Consider the following 13763-nt stretch of genomic DNA (forward strand, 5'->3'; position numbering starts at 1 on the left):
TGTGCCAGCTCTTGGCTCATAGGCAATGTACCAACAAAATGAAGATGGGTTAAAATAGGGAAAAGGAAAAAAAGGAGGACCTAGGGAATTATAGATCAGTTAGCCTGACTTCAGTATTTGGGGAAATTACTAGAGCCAATTATAAAAGTTAAATTATGGATAACTGGAGAGGATGAGCACTAGTAGCCAACTTGGATTTGTTAAGAAAAAATCTTGTCAATTTAATTTCCTTTTCTGACAGGGTAAAACATTGTGCGAATACGTGGAATTTGGTGGATTTAATATACCTGAACGTTAGCAAGGCGCCTGACGTGTCATTCTCATAAGCAAGTCGGAGAAATACGGGCTAGTTATGGACCCACCTAACAGCGGTTCTAATTGGCTGAATAGCTGCAAGCAAAGCATAGCTATTAATGATGTCAGGCTGGCAAGGAGCCTCAAGTGAGATTTCCACAGGGTTCTGTTCTGGGTTGGATGCTAACATTTTTATTACTTGGATGCAGAAATACAGAATCTCATCAAAATTTGTTGGGAAGGGTTTCAAACACTTTTCAGAATAGGATTAAAATTCAAAAGGATCTTGATAACTTGGAGAACTAGCTTGGAGAGAACAAAATACAGTCTGACCCAGACCAAGGTAAGGTGCTACTTGTAGAGAAGAAAAACAAATGCAGGTGCAGAATGGGGATTGGCTGGGCAGTAGCACTGCCAAGAAGCATCTAAGGTTACAGCAGAACAACCTCAACAGGAGTCAGCAACTTGATTTAGAAAAAAAGTGGGAGGGGTGAAGATTTGGGTTGTATTCAAAGAAGCATTATACTACATTTAAAAGAGGACAGAAACCGGAGAGTGAGTGATGGAGGTAAGGCAGATGAAAAGCAATGTTGAAGAAACTAGGTATGTTTAGTTTGAAGGAAAGGAGATTAAAGGGTGGTGGAGAGTGGAGAAGGCTGATAGCCAATTTTCAAGTATTTGAAGGCAGCTATTTAGAAGATGGAGAAAAACTTGTTCTCCCCTACGACAGAGGTCAGGACAGGAGGCAAGGTTTAAATTACAGCAAAGCAGGTTTAGATCAAATCCCAGAAGAAAACATCCTAGCTGCAAGACCTGCAGAACAAGAGAATGAATTGCTGAGGGAATTTGTTGAATCTCTTTCATCGGAGGATGTTTAAGGGACAGCAAATAATGAATCTGACCAGAGGTTTGTAAGCGATGATCCTTCGCACCTCTTCTAGTCTTACAATTTATACTGGTTTCTATTTAAGACAGATAAAAGGTAGCAAAACGGTATTATAGGGAGAATTCTCATAAGAGCAAATTGGCCTGTTACGCTTCCTCTGGATTGCTTACTAGCAGTTTTCGTTGTATGGTTACATCCCTGTCCTACTTTCAGACTGGAGACAGCTGCAATGTTAGTTGCATGTCGGCGCCCGTTCCCTACGCAGCCCAACAGAACCACTGCAGGACACTGCTGGAAAGCGAACACAGACACCACGACGGACAAAAACCAGAAGTCAAGTCCGAAAACTAAAACTTTTGCCATTTTAATAACTTCTGGTTTCATGTGAACTGGTAGCACATGCCTCTTTTCTCTTTTGATGAGGGGCAAGACTGGATTCAGAGTTAAGACAAAAATAATTACAGATTTTAAAATATTAATATATTCTCATCAAGATAATACGCAGTGAAGACTGCTACTCATAGGCATCTGGAAAGCTTAATAGATATAAAATGAGGCAACAAGTTGTGTTGCTTGGGAAGGATTCACCCCAGGCACCAATATATTTCCTTTTCCATCTCTGAGTTTCCCTATTCTGAAAGAAGGTCTAGAGTTTCAGGAACACCAATTCCAGCTCTATCAACTTTCTTCTCAATTAAAAAAAAAATTAAATCTCTGAAGTTGAAGGCATTCCCTGGAGTGAGATAGAAAATGCTAATTTCTCAAAGACACAGGCAGGCAATAACTTGCACGTACCAAGCCTGTATCTGCGTGGGGGTAGTGAGAGTGGAACCTAATCTTGCCGGATAGGCCTCCTCCCCACTTCATTTCCTGGAAAGCCTTGCACCCAATGAGCTTTTCTTCAGCAAGCTTGAAGCTCTACTGAGCGTTTAACATATTTTCATGGCTTTATCTTATTTCAGCTTATTTGGCAGCGGCATCCAACAGAATGTAAGCACGCTTGAGAAATGATCTCAGAAATTTTTCACAACCACAGTTTCTTTGGAAGGCACTCTGAAAGGTTTTGTTCATCTGTAACACCTCCACATCTATAAACGTGCCAAGAATAAGAATTGCGTAAGACAACACTAAACACTTTTATAATCTTTCTATACTGAGAGAATAAAAAAGACCCCTGTCTGAACCTTGGGAGGAATACCTGGTGAAGAATGGGACAAAATCTTCAGAAATGCCCAGGCTGTTGGGGAAACAACATACACTCTTGATTTCCTGTATATCTGCGGAGTGGCAAGCATTTATTTCTTTTTCACATTTTTGCCATGGTGAAAATTGCAGAGAGAAACTTAAAAGCTGGCCATGTATGACAAGGCATGGAAACCGCAATTCCATGTCCTTACTGGGTGTTGTAAAGCCATGACCCAATGCAGATTTTTACAGCTGGAGTACTGCGTCCAGTTCTGGGCGCCGCACTTTAAGAGGGATGTGGACAGCATCGAGAGGGTCCAGAGGAGGCCACTCATATGATCAAGGGACAGCAGGGTAGGTCCTATGAGGAAAGGTTGCGGGACCTGAACCTGTTCAGCCTTCAAAAGAGAAGGCTGAGGGGGGATCTTGTGGCCTGTTATAAACTGGTTAGGGGGGATCAGGCGCTGGGGGAGTCCGTCGTGGCGTCTGTGTTCGCTTTCCAGCAACCCCAGTAAGGTGTACATCTAGCCTCCTCTTTGACCCCAGTGTACATCTAGTCTCCGTCGTTTGACCCCAGTGCTCTTCCTGCCATGGCAGGGGGTCGGACTAGATGATCTGCTCAGGTCCCTTCCGACCCTAGAAACTATGAAACTATGAAACATATAATGACTAAATAAGCGTCAGCCAAGTTCCAAAAGTGAGTTGCATAGATTAGAGAGCAGTTACGCTATTAACTGTAGGGACTGCTGCGGTTAAGCAAAAAAGGAGAGAAAAAGGTATTAGAGGCTCCCACTGCATCAAAACAAAAGGCATGATATAATTTAAGGAGCAGAGTTTAAGTAAAATAGGTAAGTGTAATATTACCATTGGCAATATTAAAGTGCACTCTGTTAGCATTCAGTTTACCAAGTGATCTAGATAATTATCACAGACTTGTCCACCTCTTTTGATATGTGCACAAATCTGCATCTATTACATCTTAAAAAAACCAAATCCAGACAACCCCCACCCCAACTTGAAACCCAAACAACCCCCCTCCCCAACAGGTACTGCTCACTTAACTTTGTCCCGGTTAACGTTGTTTCATTATTATGCCGCTGATCTATTAAAGAACATACTCGTTTAAAGTCATGCAGTGTTTGGTTATAACATTGTTTGGCCACTGCCTCCTAGTAGGTAATGACTGTGATGTAATTGGATTTGCTTAACATTGTTTAACTTAAAGTCAAATTTTTTCAAGAATGGAACTACAACATTAAGCCAGGAGTAGCTGTTTTATCAAATTAGTTTGACATTTAGTTCTTTGGACTTTTGCAAGGTTTCCAAGACTTGCTGAAAAAAAGCAGCATTAACTCTCTTCTAAAACTCTTGGAATCCAGTTATTCAGACCTGTTGATGTAAAAATACCTAACTTTTAAAAGCTACTCTTTAACATGCTAATTATTACTGTAGTAATGACAAGTATTTCATTCTGTCACCTGAAAAAGTCATTTGTTTCCCTTCCCAAATGCAGAACAGAAATATTCATCTAACATTTCTGCTTTTTTTTGTATTACCGAAAGTACCATGCCCATCTATTAAGCACTTAATATCATATTAGGAATCCTTTTGTTCTTGATCTACTTAAACTCTTTTATTGCCTTCATTTCTGCTGTCTATATGCTTCTGTTTATATATTCTTTTGCTTCCCTTATCAATTTTCTATACTACATAGTTTCTAATTGGTAGTAATTTCTAATAATTTTTATTTCCTCCCCCCGTTACTCATTTGTTGTTTTTGTAGTTGTTTCCACTTCCGCTCCTAACCAAGCTCCATTTAAAACATCCCCCCTCCCCCTACAAAACCAGAACAAACAATGGAGACTTCTTGCCTTGACTCTGGGATTCTGGTTGTTTGGGCAATGTAGGAAAATGATCTTAAACAGTCTTCAATCAGCACTGGTATTTTTTCTTTGAAGTCTTTCTGCTTACCAAATGGGCTCTCAGTGGCTTTAAAACTGATGTGTTAGGCACTCTAGAAACTGGCCTTTTTTCTACATGAGTGGCTTGGATTTTATTGCTTGCAGAGACAGATGTATAAATCAAGTCAGTCACTTGTACCTAGGCAACCAAAGGAAGTTCCACTAACATAAAATTTCCCCATATGGATGCAACCCTTTGAGACATAAAAATTAATTCGGATTAATAAATTAATACCTAGCTTGTCACTAGTTGAGGGATCCTTATAATTCAGCATTTCTTGCAGCTCACTACAGATAGCAGGAAAGATGGCTTAGTAGTCAAGATACCGGTTTGGAATGCGGGAGACCCAGTTGCTGTTCCCTGCCCTGACACCTTGTGTGACCTTGGGAAGTCACCTAGGCTCCTTCTCCAGGAGCAGGAGGGAAGCATGCTCATTAGAGATTCCAGCGTGCTTGTAATCGGCACTTCTGTGCATACGAGTGCAACCAGTAACTCATTTTGCTTTATGTCAGAACAGGGCTGTCCAACTTCCAAGTGCCTGGGGGCCACACAACCCTGGGGCTGCACTAGCAGGGGGCCATGAGCCCCAGGGACCACATGCCCCTCTGCTGCACTGTGCACTCAGGTGCCTCCCAATGACAACAAGGTCATTGCTTTCAAATTTGCTCTTCCCTTCTATGTGCTCAGGGAGAGCAGGGTCTGAAAGTAAAGAGAAAGGGGCTGCTACCCAAAAAAAATGGGGGTGGAGGCAGGAAGCACAGAGCAAAGGGCCTACTTTCTCCCTCCCCTCCTTCTGATTTATTTTCCCTACTGTAGCAGTGGGAGGGGGCCAAATTCAAGGCAAAACATCACTAAATAGGTTCTATACCTGGAAAATATAACATTTTCCATATGTAGAATGTAATTATTGGGGTTGTAATCAGGGTTGTCTTCTATTCAAGTAAATACAGTAAGTCTTAGGGCAAATGAGCTACTGCAGCAGCTCCCATCCTGTGGTACACATACCACCAGTGGTACGTGGACAACCTGTCAGTGGTACGCGTTAACAGATTTATTAGAATTACTTTATATGACAAAAATTTGCTGGTGGTACTTCAGGTTGTATCATTTTAAATTGGTGGTGTGCAATCTGTCAAGAGTTTGAGAACCACTGGCCTACTGGATGAGAAGATGTGTCAAGCAAATGCAAACACCCAAGAACACTTCCTTGTTATGGCGCACCTTTAATTAGTCTTTTGCTTTGATGAAGAGAAATGACAACGACCGACCAATGAAGTTCTTGTGGTAAACAGCACAGTATAACATTTATTTCTCTGTGGCTGGTCTTCAGCCACGCACAATGTGTTTCCCAAAGTAACTATATAATATTTGAGTTGGTCTAATAAAAGATATCAGATTTACCCAAAGAACCTTGTCCACCAAACTAACTAGGTTTTTAGGAGTGAAATCAACAATAAAAGTTACAATAGTCCACTTGGGCCATATCTTTAATAGGAGTGTCTAAGAACAATTAATTCTGTGAGTCAGGCATGTGGAGAGATATGATCCCAAACCCACACAGTTATGTCAGATGAAGTCCTTAATACACATCCAGTTATACCAATAAAACTGAACTTACTGGTGTGGTTTGTTTGCTCACATGGAGCTGGATGTGTGTTACACCCGTACAAAGCTCAGCCATGCTGGTATCTGCATCATAATAGGGAGCCAGAGGGCTCCTATTACTGAAGTTGCAGTAATCTGAGCTGGCTCCGGGCAGACAGGTAGCTAATACTCTACCAGCCAGCAACCATCAGACGGACTTGTAGTGACACTGGTTGTGGCTGTTCTGGGGAGTAACTTCCCAAGGGAACAGTTGCAGAGCCACAAAATGCAAACAGGGCAGGTCCACAGGCAGCAGAAAGCCCAGCGCTGCAGGCAGCTGAACCAAGTCCTGACAGGGAAAACAGGCTGGCCAGTAGCAATAAGCTACCTTGGCAGATCAACCAGCAAGCCCAGAGACACGGGGGGGCCACATAGCTGACAAAGCCTGAGCCAGGGAATCAGTCTGGTTAAGCAGGCTCCAGGGAAAGGAGCTCTGCCCCAAGCTGGCTGTAGCTGGAGCCATGGACTCAGACCCTGCAAGTACAGGGACTGATAGCTTATAAGGTGCTACGCCCAAGATAAGAAGTGCTTTGCTATGCAGAGAGCATGCTCAGAGCTTTGGGTCACAGTCATTAACCTAATTCTCTTGTTATTGGGCTGCTTGGGGACTGAAGGGGAGGTGGAGGTCCCAGCAGGACCTGAGGGGCACATGACTACTTTGAGCTTTGCCAGGAGCTGGGCTCAAGGTGCAGATGGTGTGACCAGACAAACTGTTGCAGCCTAGAACAGAGCCAGGGGGCCCAGTGCCCGGGAAGGGCTAGAACCAGGGCCTGATATGTGAGACTAGGGCTGAAGCCCAAGAAGCCAGACCCAGTGCAGTGGAACCAGGCTAAGAAACGACCAGCAAGAGCAGAAAGGGCAGAGGCCCCAACAAAGGAGCAGAGGCCTGAGATGGCCTGGTGGTTTTGGGCCAGGTGATGATTGCTAACACCTGCAAGGCACAGGTGTGGCTGCATGGGAGGTCAGAGGCCACGAGATTAGTCATTAAGGTGATTAGTGTCTTGGGGCACAGATGAGCCAGGAGGGCCCACCTAATGTTTGCAAGCTGACTCTGGGACTCTGGCCAGCTTCCCTCCCAAAAGATAACAGCAAGATGTGGCAGGTGGGAGGGTAAAAGAAGGAGGGTCCTATGAGCTATCACATAATCACAGCTCCCCAAGGAGAGCTATAATTTCACTAGGCCTCCCGGTGGAATAACCTTTGTGCTAAGCTATGGCAGTTTCCACTCCCTGGTGAACAACATGTTCTTACACTGAAAAATTGTTTTCTCTCTCTGCATCTGTACTAGATGATGGGCATTTACATCCTTAGGATGTTGGCATAGCCTCCAACAATTATTAGGCCAAGGGTGTCAAACTTGCCTGGGCCCTGGGCTAGGTCTGGACCACAGGGCTCCTTGCAGGCCAGATCCAACTCAGGGCACAAGGGCTGCTGCAATGATCACCATGGCAGTGGAGGGGGCAGCACAGGTTCAAGCAGCAGCCAGGGCATAAGGTCCAGTGGGGGCAGGAGTGGTGGAGGTGCATGATCTGGCATGGGTCTGGGGGGTCAGTGCAGAGTCCAGCAAGGCAGGAGCAGTGGCAGGAAGCCAAATCACACGAGGCTGCAGGAACATGGGGTCTGGCAATGGCAAGCTTGGCTGACCACGGATAGCCAAGCCCACCATGTCAAAAGGGCCCAACCTCCCTTGCCTTCTGGCAACCCAGTGGGCCAGGTGCAGGCTCCGCAGACCACGTTTGACACCCTTGTCCTAGGCCATCTCACCTGCTTTGGGGTACAGCTTTACCATTTCTTTCTCCCGCATTTGATGGGCTTCTAGTCCCTATTTCTCTGTGACTTGTATTCCATGCAAATGACTTCTTTCTGACCAGATATTATTTGGCCTCAAGTGTAATCACAAGTATGTAATTTCTAGGACAGACAGCTTGCCTTACTGGAACATTGTGGTCTAATATTCAGTCCATCTTGCATTCTCCACTTTGTCTCTACCTTATCAACTATTAACGCTACAATAAATCTGGAAGACTACAAGTCTGTGTTCTGTTATGTGTGGACCTCTGTTTAATCTCACTTCTGCAATTTAGAAAAGACATGCAACTCCATTTTTCAGCACAATGAATGCAACTCTTTGTTAATTAAAATGCAGGCTGCCTGCACTAACAGCACATTTAAAGAATGGTAGCCCACATTTAAAAGCCCTGCATTTCCCCCTTTGACCTCTGGACCCAATATTAAATAAAAAGACATAAGATCCAACTGCAAAAATATGAAGATTCAGAACTCATTTAACACAACACCAATGAAGAGTTATTCATTTTTTAATCCAACTACGTATCTAGGTATGTGACTACTGTTTGAATATGCAAGTGTGGCAACTGTGTATATAGATCTTCTTGTCTTGATTTTTGGATGGGCTTCCAAGTCTCTTTTGCTTTAAAAGAGGGGTGTCAAACTCATCTGGCCCTGTAGGTAAGATGAGTGTCATGAGACTGCCCCATGGGGCAGATGAATGGTGTGAGCCAATCCTCCCCCATCCATATGCCAGATCCAGCACCTGTAGGGACTGGTCGGGGTCTGCACCATGCACAGCATCTACTCCAGCTGGTCAGGGGCAGGCATCATGTGAGTCCCAGAGCTGCTGGAATCAGTGCTAGATCTGGCAAGCTAAGGAACCACAAAAGCAGCACTTGCTACCCCTCCTTCCCCTCCCCTGCCATGTACTTGAGCCAGCACCTACTCAGGCCAGTTTGCCACATTCAGTGCCCATTTGGAGACCTGCACTGCACAGGACACCCAACCTGGACCAGGTGGAGGGGGCAATACACAATGCAGCTCGCATCCTAGACCAGCAAGGGCAGGCACTGGATCTGGCACGAGGAGGCGGGAAGAGGGAGTGGTCTGGACTGGCCCTGTGCTGATGCCACATGTCTGAGGCCAGTCTGGCACGTACTGCATGTGGGTACACTTCAGACCCAGGGCCAGCACCTGGAGCTGGATGATGTGGCTCTACAGGCTGGATTTTTGTCACCCCTGCACAGGGTTTTAATTGGAAATTGCATTCTGGAAGGCTCAGTTTTCAGAAAGCTTGTAACATGTAAGGCTGTGAATCAGTCAAAAAGTTACTCTTTCCAATTCCTCAACAAAAAGATGTCCAGGCAATTCAGTTTTCATTTATTTGGGGAAGGCCAGAAAACAACCTGTCATCATTAGCTTTATGTGCACACTAGCCAGTTACTCCTTTCAGACTTAAGGACCCTCCCCACCCAACCTCTGAAGATTGATTTAATCTGAAGCAATTTTTAATAGGTATTTGAATGAATGGGGGAAATCTGTAAGTCCCAAGGTGGACATGGCCCAAGGAAGGAAGTCTGAAAACTAAATAAGAATACAGGCTTTGACTCTCATTAACAAAAGGATTTTCAGTATTACCAGTTAAGGGGCCTATACCCATCAGGCATTTAGACAGGCGATCAACATTTTTATAAGGATATTGAACTTTTCTTTAAAGTTCTGAGTTGAGCAACTTGGACACTGCAGTTGACTAGGCTATTCCTCTGAACCCAATTGTTAACGGCAGGATCTGTTCTTGTTGTATGGTACCTAATGCAGTGGGGGCAGCAGCTCATTTGGACCTGGCTGGGATTACCCTTTACAACAAGGTTAACAATTCAAGCACCTATAAACAGCCATTTTACAGATGGAGAATTAAAGGGAATGACATGCCCATAGTCACATGGGAGCCAGTGGCAGTGCTGAACTTGGATCTCCTCACTCCTAGTGCCAGATCACAACTCCAAGTCTAGCCTTTGACTAGATCAGTGGTTCTCAACATTTTTAGACTCAAGTGACCCCCTCCATTTGTTCTGTTAATTAACCCACACCATTTCAAAAAAGAATGCATTTATTACAGTGCAGTGCTTTCTTCCTTGCAGAGGGGGCCAGACAGTGGAGGTAGAGGAGTGGCTAGAGAAGCACTGGCTCAGGCTCTCCCTATCTGTTTATCTCCTCAGGATTCTTGCAACAGCCTTCAAAGGCTTTGCTGCACCTCAGGGAGCCCCAGCACCCCGGCTGGACTAGATGCAGCCTCAAACAGCTGCTGAATCTCCATCAGGTTTTCCTTTAAATGTTTGAAACATGTTCACATGGACCCATGTTTCCAATTTACCACTGGTGGAGCTAATGAAGAGAGAGTGCACAACCCACAAATACAAACCCCAGTTTAATTTCCTGCTGATAGATGCTATATATCTATCTATCCTCTTTCACTGGCACTTTTATCTTTCGTTTATTATACAGAAAAACTGCCCTAAAAAAGCATACTACACATCATTAAAAAAATATCTGACTGTATCCCTGAAGCATCCTAAAATAACCTAGTCAAACCATTTATTTTTAGGGCTGCACTCTACCCTTCAAGACAAAAAAACCCCAAAAAAAACAACTTGTGAACTATTTCAAATGTGCACTATTTAAGCAAAGCCAAGGGTTGTTCAAGTAGATGAGCTAGATGTGGTCTCAACAGAACGAACTCACTCTCAGGTGCTCCCTTCCCCTCAATCTCTGCAGTTAGCACCTTTTACATTCAGTAGACTTTTCTAAATTTCACATCCTCTCATTTAGAAGTAGGTTCAATGATTTCGGGGCTTTCCTTGTCAGTCAGCTATGATGACCTTGCTGAGGAGGTAGGTCACTTGCTTGAAAAACTAAAGTTCTAATCTCAAAAATATTTTTGTTTGTATAAAATACATCTTTTGGGGGTCTCTTTTCTAAACCATTACTGTTCAACTTAGAACTATGCATTTTAGGAACAGGTCAAAGGACTACAGTTCAAACTTTAGACTCTCTCCTTTGTGCCACTCAGATGCAAATTTCAGTTGCAAAATTATTTTTAATCATTCTTAGAAGCAGAAGTAGTTAACGTTTTTGCATAAATATAAGTGTATTGGACAATAGCATATTCTCACATACTGAGATATACCCAGAACAAAATTCAGCAGGTGTATAACTCGATCCATGACAGTAAAGAGGCTATAGTGATGATGATGTTGAATGGCTATCAAAGCAATTTGAGTTGCACTAAATCAGGTGACCAGAAGAATGTAGCGTCCCCAAGTACTGAGGGCTGATAATTCCTATTAAAATCCAACTTGCTTCTTTGTAGAGTCCCTTTTATGTAAAACTTGAATAGGTGCTACAGGTATATATGACTAGGTTACTAAAAAATAACCTGAGAAGTCTTACAGTGTTGGCAGTAAGAGCTCACCCTGTCAAATAGCTACGAAAAATCAGAATCCTGAATAGGAGATACAGGTCTTTAAGAAACATATTCCTTTTTCAGTTTTCTAGTATACTTACTCTTGGTTATGAAGTTATTATTGTTAAGATACTAGGACTAGGGCAACTAGACACACTAAAGTTGACTGAGATTCAATTAGCATGTTTAATAAAAGCTAGTTGCTAAAGTCTCCCAATGTTGCAAATACAACAAAGTAGTCTTGCGGTTGTAAAAACAGCGATTAACCCCACTCAGTTTCTCACTTGAGCTTTGGCCTGCATTTTAGTGCCATACGAGTTATGAATCTGTTTATTTTTTTCTCCTTAAAGTGTTCAGCAAATATATTTTCATGCCATATGATTTACAGTAGTTTGCTCGCTGCCATTACCTGTGGGAGGCAGATATGACATGTCCAAATACAAATCTCAACAATGTTTACAATAAACCTCATCAGTCTGAAATTCGCACCAAGTTTAAGAGACTTAGAAATCTGATCTTCACTCTTTCAAGAGCCACTCGTGGAACCTTTGAGACATCAGATATTCAGCACTGGCGGGCGCTTGCTCTGTTATACCAACATTTAAGACTGCAGTCATAAACAAATCTTGGTATTATTAGGATTAAGTAAGGGAAATAGGCCAGCTGTTGTATACATGAATGTCCAATGAGCCTTTTACCTTTACCATGCCATTTATTAAGCAAACCTCTTGGGTATTAAATGGTACAGCTCTTTTTATATCCCAATTTACCTTAGTTGAGGCTCTGGCTCCATAAAGAGCCCTATTGTTTTTTGATCTGCACATCAATGCTTTTAAAAAAGGGCACACTTTTAAAATGTGTTCATATTGGATTCCCACATTTCAATCAAGTGGCTACTCTTCCACAAGTCACATCTCAAACTGCACTTATGGGCTAGCAGCAGAAGTTACACATAAAGCTAGCTTAAGTCATCAGAAACTGTTTTAAATCTAAGAGAACAGAAGCTCAGTGCACATAAACCAGCTTTATAGATGGCTGAAACTTAAGATAAACCTGGTTGAAAGTAGTATTAGGCTGAACTGATTTAGGTCAAACTGGTTTATGAACTTCTGTCCCTGACCCCTTCCTGGTTCAAGTTAAATCAGAGTCCCCCAGCATGCTTTGTAATCCTGGGCTGGGCTGGGCTGGGCTGGGTGCTCCACAGCAGGGCTGGCCCCACCCTCTGCTCCCTAGCTGGAGGGTTGAGGGCAGGCCGACAAGGGGGTAGGGCAGCCTCTGCCAGGCTATTCTGCAATTTGTAGTCCATGATCAAAGCCAGCAGGACTCCACAGGGTTTTTCCCTTCTGTTTAATACATGCTCACTTCAGAGAAAGGACTATTCTTGTTTAAGCTTTTATGAATTCAATGCCATTTTCCCCCACCCACCCCCTCCTCAGCTTGGCAGGTACTGCCCCCCTGCCCAGGCAGACCCTCCAGCTAGCTCTGGGCTGGGGCTTGGCCATGTCATCTCTGCTCCAGCAGGGACGGGGGAAAAGCCTTGGAGCAGACAGGCTGGGAGGTGTGCTCTAGCACCCCACCCACACACAGCTTCTGACTTAAGCCACTGAAAGCATGTGCCTGCATTTTCTGAATCAAAAGTGAATTGCTGGTTCCATCTCTGCAGCTTAGACTAACCTGCAATGATTAAATCAATTCAGCCTTGGGCTTTCTGACTGTCTGTACTTAGCCCTAGTATAGGCCAAATGAGAGAGATTCTTGGAAGGTTACATCCTTAATAAGCTACACCCCAATACCCATTGTGAAATCTTAGTACTTCCCACATTGTCAGAAGTTACTTAGAATACAAAGAAGTGATGGAGCCTTTTTCACTTGGAGCAGGCTTTGCACATTCTACGTATGGATAAACACCCTGCAAATTCAACTCTGAAAGTGCAGGGGCATGTATTCTGTCATCAGTGTCCTCAGGCTGCTGGAAGAATAGGCAAAGACAGACATTGTGACTCCATTCCAAACACCTCTACCATTTCCATCTTGTTTTCTGGAAGTTAAGAGACAAGGGATCATTGAAGTCTGAGGCATTTGGCATCTGTTATAAATGCATTAGAAAAATGCTAGGTATTAAACCTAAGACATTTTCACTCAAAGCTGCGTTAGCATGTCTGTACCATTGGTAAAGGCCTAGTTTTCACATCTATGAGAAGATGAAAATATTGGATTTGAAGTTTTATAGTTGGCTTTTTAAGTTGTACATTTTCACTGACAGTCTTTTTTTTAAGCTGCTCACTTGCTAATGCATGACACTGTAAACTTCTGCCTCCTGCTGGGTAGCCAGAGAGATTTATACTCATCACTTCTGGAGTTTGCCAAAGACAAACATTTCTATCCCACAAAATGAAAGAGAGTCAGGTGAGGTTCAAAACAGAAGGAATTTATAGAAAAGAATGCGATAAAAGACAGGGGAAAAGACAGCAAACGTCCCATCCCAGAACATCCAGGCTGCAAGAGGTTTCTTGGAAAATGATCACATGGATAGACAAG

The sequence above is a fragment of the Gavialis gangeticus genome, unplaced genomic scaffold (genome assembly GCF_001723915.1).
Source record: "Gavialis gangeticus isolate Ggan-Ray unplaced genomic scaffold, GavGan_comp1, whole genome shotgun sequence".
NCBI classification, from domain to species: Eukaryota; Metazoa; Chordata; order Crocodylia; family Gavialidae; genus Gavialis; species Gavialis gangeticus.